At 50.0% G+C, this 17,683-nt stretch overlaps 1 protein-coding gene across 1 annotated transcript in view; it reads left to right on the top strand.

Annotated features, from left to right (window-relative positions):
- Positions 1-17,006, top strand: part of LOC140390197 (H-2 class II histocompatibility antigen, A-U alpha chain-like) — a 203,474-nt gene extending 186,468 nt beyond the window's left edge. The window contains exon 5 of the mRNA XM_072475147.1: positions 16,689-17,006. The gene's annotated coding sequence lies outside the window, so the exon portion shown is untranslated. The remainder of the gene's footprint in view (positions 1-16,688) is intronic.
- The last annotated feature ends 677 nt before the right edge of the window (positions 17,007-17,683 follow it).

Below are 17,683 nucleotides of genomic sequence, written 5' to 3'. Positions count from 1 at the left end.
ACCGGGGGCTCGAGGGAGAGAGAGAGAGAGGGAACGGGGGCTCGAGGGAGGGAGAGAGAGAGAGAGGGAGCGGGGGCTCGATGGTGAAGGAGAGAGAGGGACCGGGGGCTCGAGGGAGAGAGAGAGAGAGGGAACGGGGGCTCGAGGGAGGGAGAGGGAGAGGGCGCTCGAGGGAGAGAGAGAGAGAGGGAGAGGGGTCTCGAGGGAGAGAGAGAGAGAGGGAGTGGGGGCTTGAGGGCGAAGGAGAGGGAGCGGGGGCTCAAGGGCTCGAGAGAGAGGAGCGGGGGCTCGAGGGAGAGAGAGAGAGAGCGAGAGGGAGCGGGGGCTCGAGGGAGAGAGAGAGAGCGAGAGGGAGCGGGGGCTCGAGGGAGAGAGAGAGAGCGAGAGGGAGTGGGGTCTTGAGGGAGAGAGAGAGAGGGAGCAGGGGCTCGAGGGCAAGAGAGAGAGCGGGGGCTCAAGCGAGAGAGAGAGAGAGCGGGGGCTCAAGCGAGAGAGAGGGAGCGGGGGCTCGAGGGCGAGAAAGAGAGAGGGAACGGGGGCTCGAAGGCGAGAGAGGGAGCGGGGGCTCGAGGGAGAGAGAGAGAGGGAGCGGGGGCTCGAGGGCAAGAGAGAGAGAGGGAGCGGGGGCTCAAGCGAGAGAGAGAGAGAGAGGGAACAGGGGCTCAAGCGAGAGAGAGAGAGAGAGAGCGGGGGCTCAAGCGAGAGAGAGAGAGAGGGAGCGGGGGCTCGAGGGCGAGAAAGAGAGAGGGAGCGGGGGCTCGAGGGCGAGAGAGGGAGCGGGGGCTCGAGGGAGAGAGGGAGCAGGGGCTCGAGGGCAAGAGAGAGAGGAAGAGCGGGGGCTCAAGCGAGAGAGAGAGAGAGAGGGAGCAGGGGCTCAAGCGAGAGAGGGAGAGAGAGCGGGGGCTCAAGCGAGAGAGAGAGGGAGCGGGAGTTCGAGGGCGATCAAGAGAGAGGGAGCGGGGCTCGAGGGCGAGAGGGGGAGCGGGGGCTCGAGGGAGAGAAGAGAGGGAGCGGGGGCTTGAAGGAGAGAGAGAGAGGAAGAGCGGGGGCTCGAGGAAGAGAGGGAGCGGGGGCTCGAGGGAGAGAGAGAGAGGGGGAGCGGGGGCTCCAGGTAGAGAGAGAGAGAGGGACCGGTGATGCGACCATCAATTCACTCAAGACAAGAGTAAAAGTAAACCGTGGCTTTAATCAACTTACAACAGTGCCTGCCTGCGACTGATACAATACTGTGCGCCGCCTACAGGTCGACTGCTCTTTATACCCCACCTTCAAGGGGAGGAGCCATGGGCGAAGCCCATACGTGTCCCAACATGTTCCCCTATGGATGATGCCATACAATGGCCCATAGGTGGAGCCCACCAGGGCAACAACATTGCACAGATACAAATACAAAGGCAAAGCATGGTACTGATACAATGGTAGATTATTGGTATAATACATTCACCACATTCACCCCCTGTTTAAAAAAATGAAGTCCGGCAGGGGTGACGGGTTCATAAGTTCAGCCGGTCCAGCGCACGGATCATGCGCTGTGATCGCCGAAGCTCCGGCGTCGGTGCTGGACCGGGTGTCGAGCTCATCCGTGCTGGCATCGGTAGTGGGGGCGCCGGTGCGGGTACAGACGTGGACTCCGGGAGCGTCTCTTCTGGAGCTTCATTTCTGTGAACCGGAGAAGGGGGAATGGCGGGCGGGAGCCATAAAGGGGCGGGGATGCTGATCATGGTAGGTTGGGTGGGATATAGTGGAGGAGCGGTGGTGGTGGTAGTGGTGGTGGTGGTGGAACCGGCAGGCGCCAGGTCCCGGAGACAGACCGTATCTTGTCGGCCATCGGGGTGTTCGATATAAGCTTACTGGGGGTTTGAGTGTAGGAGCTGGACCCTCTCTACCAGAAGATCGGCCTTATCGCTCCTGACGTGTTTTCGGAGTAGGACTGGCCCCGGTGTCTTCAGCCAGGACGGAAGCGAGGCCCCTGAGGTGGATCTCCTGGGGAAAACAAATCGGCGGTCATGAGGGGTCTCGTTTGTGGCCGTGCAAAGTAGGGACCTAATAGAGTGGAGCGCATCGGGAAGGACCTCCTGCCAGTGGGAAACCGGGAAATTCCTGGACCGCAGGGTCAGTAGGACGGTCTCCCAGACCATCGCGTTCTCCCTCTCCACCTGCCGTTTCCCCTGGGATTATAACTGATAGTCCTGCTCGTGGCGATGCCTTTACTGAGCAGGTACTGACGCAGTTCGTCGCTCATGAACGACGAGCCCCGGTCACTGTGGACATAACTGGGGAAACCAAACAGGGTGAAGACACTATGTAGGGCTTTAATGACAATGGACATGGTCATGTCGGGGCAAGGGACTGCAAAGGGGAAGCGGGAGAACCCATCAATAATATTGAGGAAATATGTATTGCGGTTATTGGAGGAGAGGGGCCCTTTGAAATCGATACTGAGGCGCTCAAAGGGCCGGGATGCCTTCACCAGGTGGGCCTTATCTGGTCGATAGAAGTGCGGTTTACACTCCGCACAGATCTGGCAGTCCCTGGTCATGGCTCTGACCTCCTCGGTGGAGTACGGCAGGTTGCAGGCCTTGATATAGTGGATAAACTGGGTGACCCCCGGGTGGCAGAGGTCATCGTGGATAGCCCGTAGTCGGTCATCTTGCGTGCTTCCCAGGACGATATACTATATCGTAGTTATAGGTGGAGAGTTCGATCCTCCACCACAGGATCTTATCGTTCTTGATTTTGCCCCGCTGCGTATTATCAAACATGGAGGCTACCGATCGTTGGTCAGTGACGAGGGTAAACCTCCTACCAGCGAGGTAGTGCCTCCAGTGCCGTATGGCTTCCACGATGGCATGGGCTTCTTTCTCAACCGAGGAGTGTCGAATTTCAGAGGTGGTGAGGGTGTGCGAAAAAAACAGCACCGGTCTGCCTGCTTGATTGAGGGTACCGGTGAGAGCAACCTCTGAGGCATCACTCTCCACCTGGAAGGGGACGGACTCGTCCACCGCGCGCATCGTGGCTTTGGCGATGTCTGCCTTGATGGAGCTGAAGGCCTGGCGGGCCTCCGTTGCCAGTGGGAAAATGGTGGCCTTGATTAGTGGGCGGGCTTTGTCCGCATAGTTGGGGACCCACCGGGCATAATATGAAAAGAACCCGAGGCACCTCTTCAGGGCCTTGGGGCAGTGGGGGAGGGGAAGTTGCAGGAAGGGGCGCATACGGTCAGGGTCGGGTCCTAGAACCCCATTTTCCACGACGTAGCCGAGGATGGCTAGTCTGGTTGTGCGGAAAACACATTTCTCCTTGTTGTAGGTGAGATTGAGCGTTTGGGCGGTTTGGAGAAATCGGTGGAGGTTGGCGTTGTGGTCCTGCTGATCATGGCCTCAGATGGTGACATTGTCCAAGTACGGAAATGTGTCCCGCAGCCCGTACCGGTCCACCATTCGGTCCATTGTTCTTTGTAACACCGAAACCCCGTTTGTGATGCCAAAGGGGACCCGGAGGAAGTGGAAAAGGCGGCCGTCTGCCTTAAAAGCCGTGTAGTGGTGGTCCTCCGGGCGGATTGGGAGCTGGTGGTATGCAGATTCAGATCCACCATGGAGAACACGCGGTAGTGCGCAATCTGATTTACCATGTCTGCAATCCAGGGAAGGGGGTACGCATCGAGTTATGTGTACTGGTTTATGGTCTGGCTGTAATCAACAACCATCCGGTTCTTTTCCGTGGTCTTGACGACCACCACCTGAGCTCTCCAGGGGCTATTGCTGGCCTCTGTGACCCCCTCCCGCAAGAGTCGCTGGACCTCGGACCTAATAAAAGTCCTGTCCTGTATGCTATACCGCCTGCTTCTGGTGGCGACTGGTTTGCAGTCGGCAGTGAGGTTTGCGAAGAGTGGGGGAGGGTTGACTTTTAGGGTCGCGAGGCTGCATATGGTGAGTGGGGGCAGGGGCCCCCCGAACTTCAGGGTTAGGCTCCTGAGGTTGCATTGGAAATCGAGTCCCAATGGGAGAGGAGCACAGAAGTCTGGGAGCACATATAATTTAAAGTTTGCGTACTCGGTGCCCTGTATTGCTCGGGTTGCAGTAGTGCACTGAAAGAATCTTTATTTTATGGGGATCACTTGTAATCAGAAGATTCTAGGTTCGACTCCTGGCTGGCTCACCAATTAAAGGAAACTATAATTTATAGAGATCTTAACCTGTCGAACTACGCCAATTTTTGGGGAAGCTTAGTTGATGAATCAAGTCCTGGCGCAATACGACAAGTTGTAAGATTTGTAATATTTGTAGACTGTGCCAAGTTGTTCGATTCCTTGTATTATTCGACTGTGTATAGTTGAAGGAATTTATATCATCTCTGCTATTCGGTTATCTGTAGCACTTTGCGAATACTGGAACTCAGCAGAAATTTGCAGTATGAACTCCTCAGGTGCCAAAAAGAATTGTTTTATTTGTAGTCGCTTGATTACAATTTGAAAGTCATTTAAAAGGCAATTCGTAGACAATTTGAAGCTTTCAGAGAATTACAGACATTATCTTTCTTTGCTTAAGCAGACAGCTCGAAAGTAACTTTTAAAAGGTCAAAGTCTGGCAATGAAACATGAAGAGAGAGAGAAAGCTAATCTTCAGCTAAACTCAAACTCAAAGTCAAAAGTGGACTAACATCACTGACACAGACTGACAGAACCCCCAAAAGACATCTTCCTCAACGCACACCCCCAAAGACAATACACCACAGACAACACTCTTTCAAAGACAATACCCTAAAAACTAAACTAGAAACAAAGGCAAAAACTGACTAAACTAACAGAAAGACAACACAAAGACATCTCAACACACACCCCCAAAGACAATACACTACAGACAACACACACAGCACAACACACACACCCCCAAAGACAATACACTAAAATGGCGGGCGGAAACTTTTCAGCTATACACTTTCATATCTGTCTTAAGTCATCTAATCACACCCCAATATAATCCTAATTGGTTTGGGTTAGACCCAAACACATTTGATTTGACGGCAAGCCGTCCATCTTCAATGTGCAACATCAGCTTTTCTGACCCAGCTGTTATCTGCATTGTGAACAATGTTGCTGTGTATTCAGTCCCTGTCCTTGACAATTAGCACAAGCAGTGTCAAATTATCTTGCAACTGTGCTGTTTTAATGTCACACTGTCTTTGAAAATATGCATTTGCCAGAACAACGGACCTCAGTAAAAGTGAATTATGCTGTATAAATGGGTATTTAAAACTGGGGCTCAACATTTATGCTTAAACAGCTATCTTTTACCTATACTAGTTGTATTTGAAATACTTGGCTTCTACAGTCGGCCCTTTGATAATCGAAAAATTGAGATATATCAGAAAAGATTAAAATACATCATTAATGCGATAGGATAGGTAAAAGCGCAAAGAATCATTGCAGTTTTAAACAATAAAATGGAATTAACATTGCAACAGGCATTTCAAAATAATTATTATAATTAATAAGTTAATCAAATTTGATCACATTGGTAATTAATAATAACTTCATGTAAAATTATTATACAATAAAAGTTGAACATATGATCTAGTAATAAATGGTAAAATGATTATCAAAATGGACATCCTCTGGATTATGCACAAAAGCTTGTTGAAAGGGTTAATTTTCTTACAGAGACAAAAAGAGGTGTATAGCTTGGAATGATGCCATTCGCATCTTTAAACTTTTTTTTTGTCACTCAAATGGACTGGGAGTAAAAGTTGGATTGCTGCCAAATTCCCGTTTTCAAATTTCTTTGAACAACCTGTTCTTTTGGCTTTTAATCAAAGATTGTTGGGTTTTTTTTTAAACCAGCTTCCACATTGTTTGAAGTTTTAATTTCCAGGCTAATTTTAAACATTTATTTTAAAATATCAAATACAATAACTTATTAAATATATAACTGAACCAATCTTGTGCTGTATCTTGATTTTCTGTAGATGAATTTGCCGATTCTGTTAAAGGAAACACAGCTAACAAGATATGTTAATTTCTTTAAATTAATAAAGCAACCTTCAGAATAATGACAGTTTTCTTAAGTTGACAGTTCTTGGCAACTTTTTAGCGATACATTGAGGTTTCTTTAGCTGCTTTGATGGCAGCCGTTCTGTTCTGAGTAAGTTCCCTTTTTCCTTTGGAAATTTTCTGTCCCAAGTAAACATCTTTCTGGGCAATTATGCTTTGTGAAAGCTAGCTTTGTGACTGTTAGTACTGAGGTGGTTCAAGACCACCCGTAAGTCTTTGTCATGATCATCTTTATTGATGGAGGTTATCAGAACATCATCTTCATATTGGATAATGGTGGAAGGCCGAACAGGCAGTTGCCTGAGATGATTCTGTAAAGCCATGTGGTAAACAGTTAGGCTATTGTGAAACTGTTGCTGATTAACTGTAAGAGCAAACCATGGTTGTAGTTGCTTAGCCAGTGTTGCTGACCAGAAGCCGTACTGGGTGTGTCTTGTTGGTACGTGTTACATGGTTGACCACGAGGTGGAAATGTATTGTAGTGAACATTGTCTACTTCATTATCATCTCTTGAATCCATCCGTTGTTTTTGATAGCATTTTGCCATCCAGTGTCCTACTCTACCACAGAAAAGACATTGTGGTATTTCCTTACGTGATTTTAATGGAGCAAGGGTACATGTTTGCCCTGGCGCTGGTGGTGAAATTGTAGTTACTGCTGATATTCCTGCAGGTGCTGCAACAGCCGCCGCTGGAGCAGCAGGTAACATGGGTTGGATTTGAACACTATCTTCGTCTGATTCATCTGACAAAGTAACTGATTTATTCGTGACATTTGTTCTTGGCTGTGCAATTGCCGATTGTGCCACTAGGTGGGGTGCTTGGGCTGCTTTCTGAGTTTGTGCTGTTTGTTCAAATTTCTGCACGTTGCCGGCCACGTGGGGGAGGATGGCCAAGATGGCGGCCCCCGTGAGTCGCACGTGCTGTGCGAACTGGAAGATGGCTGTTCCCACTGATAGCACGAGGCTGATGAGGGGGGCGGAGTCGGCAGACACGCTGCCACGCTGCGGGCCTGTGAGCCTGAGGATCGGGCCTGTGAGTTAGAGTTCTGAGACCTGGCCAGGCAGACTTTGGCGAAATGTCCTTTTCTCCTGCAGCTGCTGCAGTTCGCGTTGCAGGCCGGGGGTGTTGGGACTGGCTGCAGAAATAGATGGGTAGCCCCCCATAATGGGTGGGTGTCCGTGCGGCACAGGCCTGGGGTAGTCTGTGGTCGGGGGTCCACGAGGGGGTCGCGTGTGTTGTGTTGGGTGTTCTGATGTACGAACGATCCAACACGGCTGGAGATGGTGTAACTCAATTTTATTAACTACTTAACTGTAAAAACACAGTGCTAACTTGGGTACGTGCATTACCAGCTAATCGGTGGACCCTGTCCTATTACTATCTGGGTGAGGCACTTAGCACATGGTGAATGTCTGAGTGCCAGGCTCTGAGCTCGGTGCTCTGAGCTGGCTGCTGCTGGAATGAGCGGGAACTGTGGTGTCCCCTGTTTTTATAGTGCGTGTGCTCTCACTGGTGATTGGCTGCGGTGTTATGGATGCTGGTTGGTCCTACTGCATGTCCATCAGTGTGTGTATGTGATTACACCATGATATGCTGATCTAAATATCATGACAGCGTGGTCAGCCAGGAACGCGGTCTTCGTGGCCCTTACAAAACTGGCGACGAGGGTTAAAGTGAATAGCTGTCTACACTGCTGAAGCCACCTCGCTGGATTTTTGTTGGATACAGGTTGCAAGTTGTTTTCTATTATACCATGCCTCTGTACGGACGTTTGGATGTTTTTGATGCTGCGCTGGAAAGCTGGAACCAGTACACACAACGAATGCGTTACTATTTCCGGGCAAACAATATCACCGAAAACGAGCGCCAGGTGGTCATATTGCTCACCGCCTGTGGCCCGCATACGTTTGGCGTGATTAGGAGCCTTACGTACCCAGCTGCGCCAGACACCAAAACGTTTGATGAACTTGTGAATATAGTGGGGCAACATTTTAACCCAACCCCATCCACGATAGTCCAACGTTACCGGTTTAATACCGCTGAGAGGACCCCTGGAGAATCCCTTGCCGACTTTCTATCCAGGCTACGCAGGATTGCGGAGTACTGTGACTATGGTGAGACCTTGTCAGAAATGTTACGCGACCGTTTGGTTTGCAGTATTAACAATGCGGCCACCCAAAGAAAGTTGTTAGCTGAGCCAACATTGACTTTTCAGCAGGCCATTCAAATATTATTGTCCCGAGAGAGTGCAGGAGCTGCAGGGAATGGACGTGCATGCCTTGGGGCGCAACCCCTTCTGTCCAAAAACGTTCCCCCGCATTCCTGCGGTACCTTGAGCGAGGCGACGTCCGGACCGACGCCAGTGGCCGTCGGACATTCCTCCCCGAAGGGAGCCTTCTCCAGAACCAATGGATGAGGAGCCATGTCTGTGTCAGACTTGTAGGCGCCGACCCCGTCGCGGACGCCAGTCCTGGGGGCGCCAGAGGCGCCGCCGTTCCGACCGAAACTGGGACCAGCCCAGGGGCCGTAACTGGGACCAGCCCAGGGGCCGTAACTGGGACCAACCCAGGGGCCATACCTTCCATGTGGATGAACCTGCGGCGACTACTCCTGAGGACGTGGAGACGGGGGACGACTGCCTGCAGCTGCATTGTGTGGCAGCTCCCCGTGTGGCCCCCATTAAGGTGACAGTACGGGTCAATGGCCACCCGCTTGAGATGGAGTTGGACACTGGCGCAGCGGTCTCCGTGATCGCCCAGAGGACATTCGACCGCATCAAGCAGGGTATACAGACCCTTTCATTAACCGACTCACAGGCCAGGTTGGCCACCTACACGGGGGAACCACTGGACATTGCAGGAACTACAATGACCCCTGTAGTTTATGGACGCCAGGAGGGGCGTTTCCCACTTATCGTGGTGCGCGGCCAGGAGCCCAGCCTGTTGGGTCGGGACTGGTTGCACAATTTGCGGTTGCAATGGCAGCACATCCTCCAAGCAGTTTCTGAAGGGTTGACTGAGGTGCTAGGACGATACCCAGAGGTATTCCAGCCTGGTTTGGGGAAAATAAAAGGGGCCGTAGCCCGTATCCAAGTCGAATCAGGAGCCACGCCACGCTATTTCCGTGCGCGCACGGTGCCTTACGCCTTGCTCGAGAAGGTAGAAGGGGAGCTCACTCGTTTGGAGAGTTTGGGTATTATCAGGCCTGTCCGTTTTGCTGACTGGGCAGCACCAATTGTACCTGTAATGAAGCCAGATGCCACAGTTCGCTTGTGTGGCGACTATAAACTTACAGTGAATACGGCTTCCCGACTCGACCGATAGCCAATGCCTCGCATAGAGGATCTCTACGTGAAGCTTGCAGGCGGACTCTCGTTCACAAAATTAGATATGAGTCACGCCTACCTACAGTTGGAGCTGGACCTTGCCTCCCGACCATATGTAACGATTAATACACACCGGGGCCTGTATGAATATACATGGTTGCCCTTTGGCGTATCCTCTGCCTGCGCTATTTTTCAACGTGTTATGGAGGGCATTTTGAGATGTTTACCACGTGTTGCTGTCTACTTAGATGATGTTTTGATTACAGGGACGTCGGAGCAGGAACATTTGGAAAATCTGGAGGCTGTCCTTAGACGCTTTTCGGAGGCTGGAGTCCGTTTACGTCGCACAAAGTGCGTATTTCAGGCAAAGGAAGTAGTCTACCTAGGTTATCGGGTGGACCGCGAAGGTTTGCACCCCGTCACAGAGAAGGTGCGTGCGATTCAACAGGCCCCCGCCCCGACTGACACTTCACATCTTCGTTCTTTTCTCGGTCTCGTAAACTATTACGGGAAGTTCCTCCCCAATCTGGCAACTACGCTGGCCCCTTTGCACCTTCTGCTAAAGAAAAATCACGCCTGGGTTTGGGGTCAGCAGCAAGAAACCGCGTTCCGGGGGGTAAAGCAACAATTGTCGTTGTCTGGGTTACTAACCCACTATGATCCTGGAAAGTCTTTGCTCGTCACATGTGATGCATCCCCGTACGGTATTGGGGCCGTCCTGTCCCACAAGATGGAGAACGGGGCCGAGCGACCGATAGCTTTCGCCTCCCGCACATTGACTGTAGCGGAGAAAAAGTACGCGCAGATCGAGAAGGAGGGCCTGGCAGTGGTTTCTGCGGTGAAACGCTTCCACCGTGTACGGCCGCCATTTCACTATCGTGACTGATCATCAGCCTCTGTTGGGACTTTTCAGAGAGGATAAGCCAGTACCGCCCATTGCTTCCACACGGATCCAGCGCTGGGCTTTGTTGCTCGCTGCATACGAGTATTCTCTGGAGCACAATCCAGGTACGCAGATAGCAAATGCCGACGCACTGAGCCGATTGCCTTTATCGACCGGCCCTATGACGACCCCCACGACCGGTGAGGTGGTTGCAACCCAAACTTTTATGGACCCCTTGCCTGTCACGGCATCACAGATCCGTGAGTGGACCCAGACGGAGCCAGTCCTGTCAAAGGTTTGGCACATAGTCCTGTATGGTGGGCAGCATAGACAGCTCCCAGGCGAGATGCGGGTATTTTCCCCCAAGCTGTCAGAATTCAGCGTGGAAGACGGCATCCTCTTGTGGGGGACGCGTGTGATTGTCCCGGAAAAAGGCCAGGAGCTGATACTAAGAGACTTGCACAATGGGCATCCGGGGTGACAAAAATGAAAATGGTGGCCCGGAGTTATGTCTGGTGGCCAGGCCTCGACACCGACATTGAGAAGGTGGCCCAAAACTGTTCCATTTGCCAGGAGCATCAGAAGCTTCCGCCGGCCGCGCCCCTACATCACTGGGAATGGCCAAGGCGGCCTTGGGCGCGCTTGCATGCAGATTTCGCAGGCCCTTTTCAAGGATCCATGTTCCTTCTACTAATCGACGCCCAGTCTAAATGGCTGGAGGTGCATAAGATGCAGGGGACAACGTCCTGCGCAACAATTGAAAAGCTGCGGTTGTCTTTTAGTACGCATGGCCTCCCCGAGGTGCTGGTCACGGATAACGGCACTCCATTCACGAGTGAGGAGTTTGCGAGGTTCATAAAGATGAACGGTATACGCCATATCCGCACTGCCCCTTACCACCCAGCTACAAATGGGTTGGCAGTGCAGACATTCAAAAGAGGCCTAAGGAAGCAGTCTTCCGGATCAATGGACACGAGACTGGCTCGCTTTTTGTTTACGTATAGGACCACCCCCCATGCGGTGACTGGGGTAGCTCCCGCAGAGGTCCTAATGGGCCGGAGACTTCGCACCCGCCTTAGTATGGTTTTTCCGGCCATTGGCGCAAAAGTACGCCACACACAAGAACGGCAGGGACAGGGATTTTCTCGGCATCGGCCAATTCGGCAGTTTGCGCCCGGTGACCCAGTGTTCGTTCGGAATTTTGCTGGTGGTGCCCAGTGGGTTCCTAGCGTAATCTTTCGCCAAACGGGCCCTGTATCTTACCAGGTGCAAGCCCAGGGTCGTCTCCAGCGCAAACATGTAGACCACGTTCGGTCCAGAGGACTATCCCCTCCAAAGATTCCCTGCCTCTGGAGCTCATTTCTACAGTCATAGAGACCAGAGACAATGGAAGGTAGTCCTCACAATCTTCCACTGGTGCCTCGCTCGAAGCCTGCGCAGGTCGTTACAGTACCGAATGGAGATAGAGACGCTGACATGACGGAGGCAGCAGACTCTGACTGCGAGATGGGGACACAGGACGCATCAGAGGGGGAATCCTTGGGTCCACGGGCTGTGGATGTACAAATGTTACGCCGTTCATCACGGAAGCGCCGGTCTCCATCCCGTTACACGCCACCTGATCCAGTGCCGCGTGCAAATGGTGTCCGGCCTGCGGCAAAACGAGTCCGAGGCCCTCCTTCGCCAGGGTCTTTGGTGGATTCCTTGGACTTTGGGGGGGAGGGATTTTATAATCTACCTGCTTACCATTGGCTGGGGACTAATGACAATCCCACAATCCTGTGGGAGTATGAGCTTCCCCAATGAGAGGGGCGGAGAAATCATGAGCAGACTCCCTGTATAAATAAAGCTGGCCAGTTTGGAACCAGCAGGAAGGAGTGAGCAGCAAGGGAAGTTGCCTCTGCTGTTATATATATGTTATTGTAAATAAATGTTATTACTTTGTATCCTTAAAACTCGTGCTGGATTCTTCGTGGCCCTTACAAAATTGACCTTCTCCAAGATGATGGTTTTGGGCTTCTATTCTTCCTTTCTGGCTCCGATCTCTTGCAACAACTACAATATTTTACCGGGCGAAAGACTGCAGGGGCTGCTGTCTGTCTGCACCTAATTTCCCCTTGCTTGGGAGCGGTTCAGCAAGTGGGCCTGGTTAACTTAGTATCCGCGTTGTTCCTGAGGGTGGCTGTGCAGTTGCTTATTGCCCACCGGTAGTCCCTTAACTCAGTTTCACCGGTATGGGTGTCTACCTCCATCGGAGTACCCTGTAACTCATACGGTCCGCTTGCCACTTTGTTTAAGGACAAAGCCAGCTGCAGCGCTTGTTTGCAATCTAGCTTGGCCTCTGCTAACAGACATTTCTGTGTTGCTAAATTATTTATTCCACATACCAAACGGTCTTGGAGCATCTCATTTAGCATCAGGCCAAATTCGCAAGCCTCTGCTAATCGCCTTAATCTTGTTAAAAGGTTTATAACTGACACCCCATTGTCTCGGAATGCTGAGTAAACCTGGTACCTTCACAGGATCAGAGGTGGTTTAGGGTCATAGTACTCTTTTACTAAGTCTGTCAATTCCTGGAAAGTTTTTGTGTCCGGTGCTTCCGGAAAAGTGAGATTGGGCACACGTGGTCAGCAGAATGGTCCGTTGCTTTTCAGCCGGAATTATGTTGTTTGCTCTAAAGAAGTACTTCATCTGCAGTACATATTGGGCCCAGTCTTCCACTGCAGGGTCAAAAGAGTCCAACATCCCGAATAAAAGCATTTTGCCTGACAGTGGCTTACCCTCAATATGCGGCAGCTGCTGACGAGCAGGTATCTTTCAGTTGTTCCGTTTTCCTCGTCGCCACTGTAATAAGCCCACGGAGGCAAAAGTCCCGTCACCAGAATTCCTTTTATTTACAAACCCAACAGCTGAACAACCATGACTATTCTGTCTGCTGTCTATACCAGAAGTACAGAGGATCTGACTCCCTGTTATATACACAGAAAGGGGTTCCCTGATAGGGCCACTAATCAGGGAATTCGTATTCTAATTGGCCAATCTCAAAGGTCTGGCCTAAGTCATTACATGAACCTCCTCTGGACCCTTTCCAAGGCCAGCACATCCTTCCTTAGATACGGGGCCCAGAACTGCTCACAATAATACTCCAAATGGGGTCTGTCCAGAACCTTATACAGCCTCAGAAGCACATCCCTGGTTTTGTATACTAGCCCTCTCGACATGAATGCTAACATTGCATTTGCCTTCCTAACTGCTGACTGAACCTGCACGTTAACCTTAAGAGAATCATGAACAAAGACTCCCAAGTCCCTTTGTGCTTCTGATTTCCTAAGCATTTCCCCATTTAAAAAATAGTTTTTGCCTCCATTCCTCCTTCCAAAGTGCATAACCTCACACTTTTCCACATTGTATTCCATCTTCCACTTCATTGCCCACTCTCCGAGCCTGTCCAATCCTTCTACAGCCCCCTTGCTTCCTCAATACTACCTGTCCCTCTGCATATCTTCGTATCATCTGCAAACGTAGCAACAGTGCCTTCAGTTCCTTCTTCCAGATCATTAATGTATATTGTGAAAAGTTGTGGTCCCTGCACAGACCCCTGAGGCACACCACTAGTCACCGGCTGCCATCCTGAAAAAGATCCCTTTGTCCCCACTCTCTGCCTTCTGCCAGTCAGCCAATTCTCTATCCATGCCAGGATCTTACCCTTAACACAATGGGCTCTTAACTTATTTAACAGTCTCCTATGCGGCACCTTGCCAAAGGTCTTCTGGAAATCTAAATAAATCACGTCCACTGGTTCTCCTTTGTCTAACTTCCTTGTTACCTCCTCAAAGAACTCTGACAGATTTGTCAGATGTGACCTCCCTTTGACAAAGCTGTGCTGACTCAGTCCTATTTTACCATGCACTTCCAACTCCACGATCTCATCTTTAATAATGGCTTCTAAAATCTTACCATGACCGAAGTCAGGCTAACCGGCCTATAGTTCATCTTCTGCCTCCCTCCCTTCTTAAACAGTGGTGTTACATTAGCGGGGGCTTGGGAGAGGGAAAATCTCCAAACCCCAGACACCCTGCTTCTCCTCTTCCCCAAAATCCACAAACAGGACTGTCTGGGTATGCCTATTGTGTCAACCTGTTTGTGCCTCACCAAGGTCTTGACTCCATACTCGTTTTTCTTGGCCAGTCCCTTCCCACCTACATCCGCAATTCCTCTGATGTCGTACATCATAACAACAACTTCGAGTTCCCCAGTTCTAACCGCCTCCTCTTAATTAACCATGGATGTCCAATTCTTCTCCCTCCATTCCCCACCAGGATGGTCTGCAACTCTCCGCTTGTTCCTTGAACAAAGGCCTGAACATTCCCCATCCACCACTATCCTTCGTCTGGCTGAACTTGGCCTCTCACTGAATAATTTCCCCTTTAACTTGTTGTCCCAGTTTTTCTTGTTTCTTTCTGGGGTATGTGGAACATTCCTTGTTCAAGCCCTACTCCGATACCCAACTACAACTCTTTTAGCAATACATCGGCGACTGTTTGTTTCTGTGCTCCTTCATGTTCCCATGTGGACCTGTTTTTGCTTCTAATTTCCACCCCTCTATCACCTTCACATGGTGTATTCCATTCCATTTCTTGACCTCTCTATCTCCATTTCTGGTGATAAACTGCACTCTAGTATGCATTACAAACTCACCAACACCCACAGCTACCTCGACTACAGCCCTTCACACCCCACATCCTGTAAGGACTCCATTCCATTCTCCCAATTCCTTCGCCTCCATCGCATTGGTTCTGTAGATGCCAATTTCCAAAAAAGGTGCTGTTGACTTGTCTTCATTCTTCCTTAATCGTGTTTTCCTAACCACTGTGGTCAACAGGGTTCTCAACCGTGTCCGACCCATCTCCCACACCTCTGTTTTCACCCCTTATCCTCCCACCCAGAACCAGGATAGAGTCCTCCTTGTCCCCATTTTTCACCTCACTATCCTCCACATTCAAAGAATCATACTCTGCCCGTTCCGCCAACTCCAGCTTGATTCCACCACCAAACATATCTCCCACTCACTACCACTGTCAAGCATTCTGCAGAGACTGTTCCCTCCGGGCCACCCTGATCCACTCCTCCATCACCCCCAACACCTCACTCTCGTCCCACGTCACCTTCCCATGCAATCGCAGAAGGTGTAACACCTGCCCCTTTAACTCCTCCATCCAAATACCTAAGCATGCGCTTCATGTGCACCTCCTTCAATCTAGTCTATTGCATTCGCTGCTTCCAAGGGACAGACTAACCACTTTGCAGAACACCTTCGGTCCATCCACAAGCAGGACCCAGACCTTCCTGTCCCTTGCCATTTCAACTCACCATTCTGCTCTCACATCTATATGTCCGGCTTGACCTGCTGCAATGTTCTAGTGAAGCCCAGCGCAAGCTGGAGGAACGGTATCTCAACTTCCGATTAGGCACGTTACAGCCTTCCAGATTTAACACTGAGTTCAACAACTACAGACTGTGAACTCTCTCCTCCACCTTAACCCCATTTTTATTTCTATCAATTTATTTTCATTTCTTCCATCAATCTGTTTTGCCCTCACCATTGTCTCCCCAACCCACTAGGGTCATCTGTTCCCTGTTCCTAGTTGTCCTTTGATACACTGCTCACTTTTTTTCTTCCATTAGCATATTCTGATCTCTTAATATGCCACTATCTGCACCCTCCGTCGTCATTATCACCCCAGTCCAACACCGGTATCTCCACATCAATATCACCAACATTTACATTCCCTTTGTCTTTCTGTCCATGACACCTTTGTCAATCTCCACCTATCGCTGGCCCTCTAACCAGCTCCAAGGCCACCCCCCCCCCCCACCCCCACCCCCACAGCAGTATACACCTGGCCCTATTTCCAGTTCTCTTCAGCTTTGACAAAGAGTCATCCAGATTCAAAACACCTTCTCTTTCCATAGATGCTATCAGACCTCCTGAGATTGTCCAGTATTTTCTGTTTCTTGTTTATGAAATTATGAACCTTCTGAGTTAGAAATTCCATTTGTGATATTTAGTAGATAGTGGAGCATGGGTGTGGTGCCATTTCCTAACATACAACCACAGCATGCACTATAAGTGCTGAATCAGAGAAATTACTATTTTGATCATTCCATTTTTGGTGTGGTTGACTGCACAGGACATCTCCCTCCCAGGCTAGTAAACCACAGTCTAATTTACCAGAGTTGGATTGTAGATTCTAACCCTTTCCATTGTGATATTACAATAGATGATCGTTTGCCTATTGAATATGCTGATGTTGCTCAGATAGATTTCATCATTGGTACTTATTTGCATCCATAATCTGAAACACATTCTAGAACAAACCCAAGTTAAGAAATCAATTTGATGTATTTGTAATGACTTTCTTTTCAATTTAGGTGGATGGCAGAAAAAGCAAAACCACACCGTGAATCCATCACTGTCGCACTGTCCTTTTGCTGCACTGTAAACCTCTCAACTCTGCGCTGTGTCCTCTTGTCACTTCTTGTGAAGCTGCCGCAACTGAAACTAATTTCTGAGCTCGTGGAGCATTGATTTATTCTTGATACAATTATGTCTTGGAATTCATGATCATTTCTAAAATAATTATTAAAGTTGAAGTTATTTGTTGGAAATATCTCCTGTTCTTGTGCCACGTTAAAATGTTCCTTGTGTCTCAGATTTAATTAAAACCTGTACAAAGTTGTAAAAAAAAACATGTTTGCGTTTGTTGTAGTTGTACTTCCACCATCTCATCCCAATAATCACTTCACTGCAATTCTCTGTACCATTCTGCTTAATGGGCTCCCTCAAGCCCCAATGTTAACTCAGAATGGCAATCCAGCTGGTGGTGATGAACACCAACCCCACCCCCGTCCTCTCCTGCCTGCTAACTTCAGCAGCACAAAGCCTCAAAGAACAAAGAACAAAGAAAAGTACAGCACAGGAACAGGCCCTTCAGCCCTCCAAGCCCGCGCCGACCATGCTGCCCGACTAAACTACAATCTTCTACACTCCCTGGGTCCGTATCCCTCTATTCCCATCCTATTCATGTATTTGTCAAGATGCCTCTTAAATGTCACGATCGTCCCTGCTTCCACCACCTCCTCCGGTAGCGAGTTCCAGGCACCCACTACCCTCTGTGTAAAAAAACTTGCGTCGTACATCTCCTCTAAACCTTGCCCCTCGCACCTTAAACCTATGCCCCCTAGTAATTGACCCCTCTACCCTGAGAAAAAGCCTCTGACTATCCACTCTGTCTATGCCCCTCATAATTTTGTAGACCTCTATCTGGTCGCCCCCAACCTCCGTCGTTCCAGTGAGAACAAACTTAGTTTATTCAACCGCTCCTCATAGCTAATGCCCTCCATACCAGGCAACATCCTAGTAAATC

This window comes from Scyliorhinus torazame, chromosome 14 (genome assembly GCF_047496885.1).
Source record: "Scyliorhinus torazame isolate Kashiwa2021f chromosome 14, sScyTor2.1, whole genome shotgun sequence".
Lineage (NCBI taxonomy): Eukaryota > Metazoa > Chordata > Chondrichthyes > Carcharhiniformes > Scyliorhinidae > Scyliorhinus > Scyliorhinus torazame.
The sequence above is the reverse complement of the archived record's forward strand: the minus strand, read 5'-3'. Positions and strand labels throughout refer to the sequence as shown.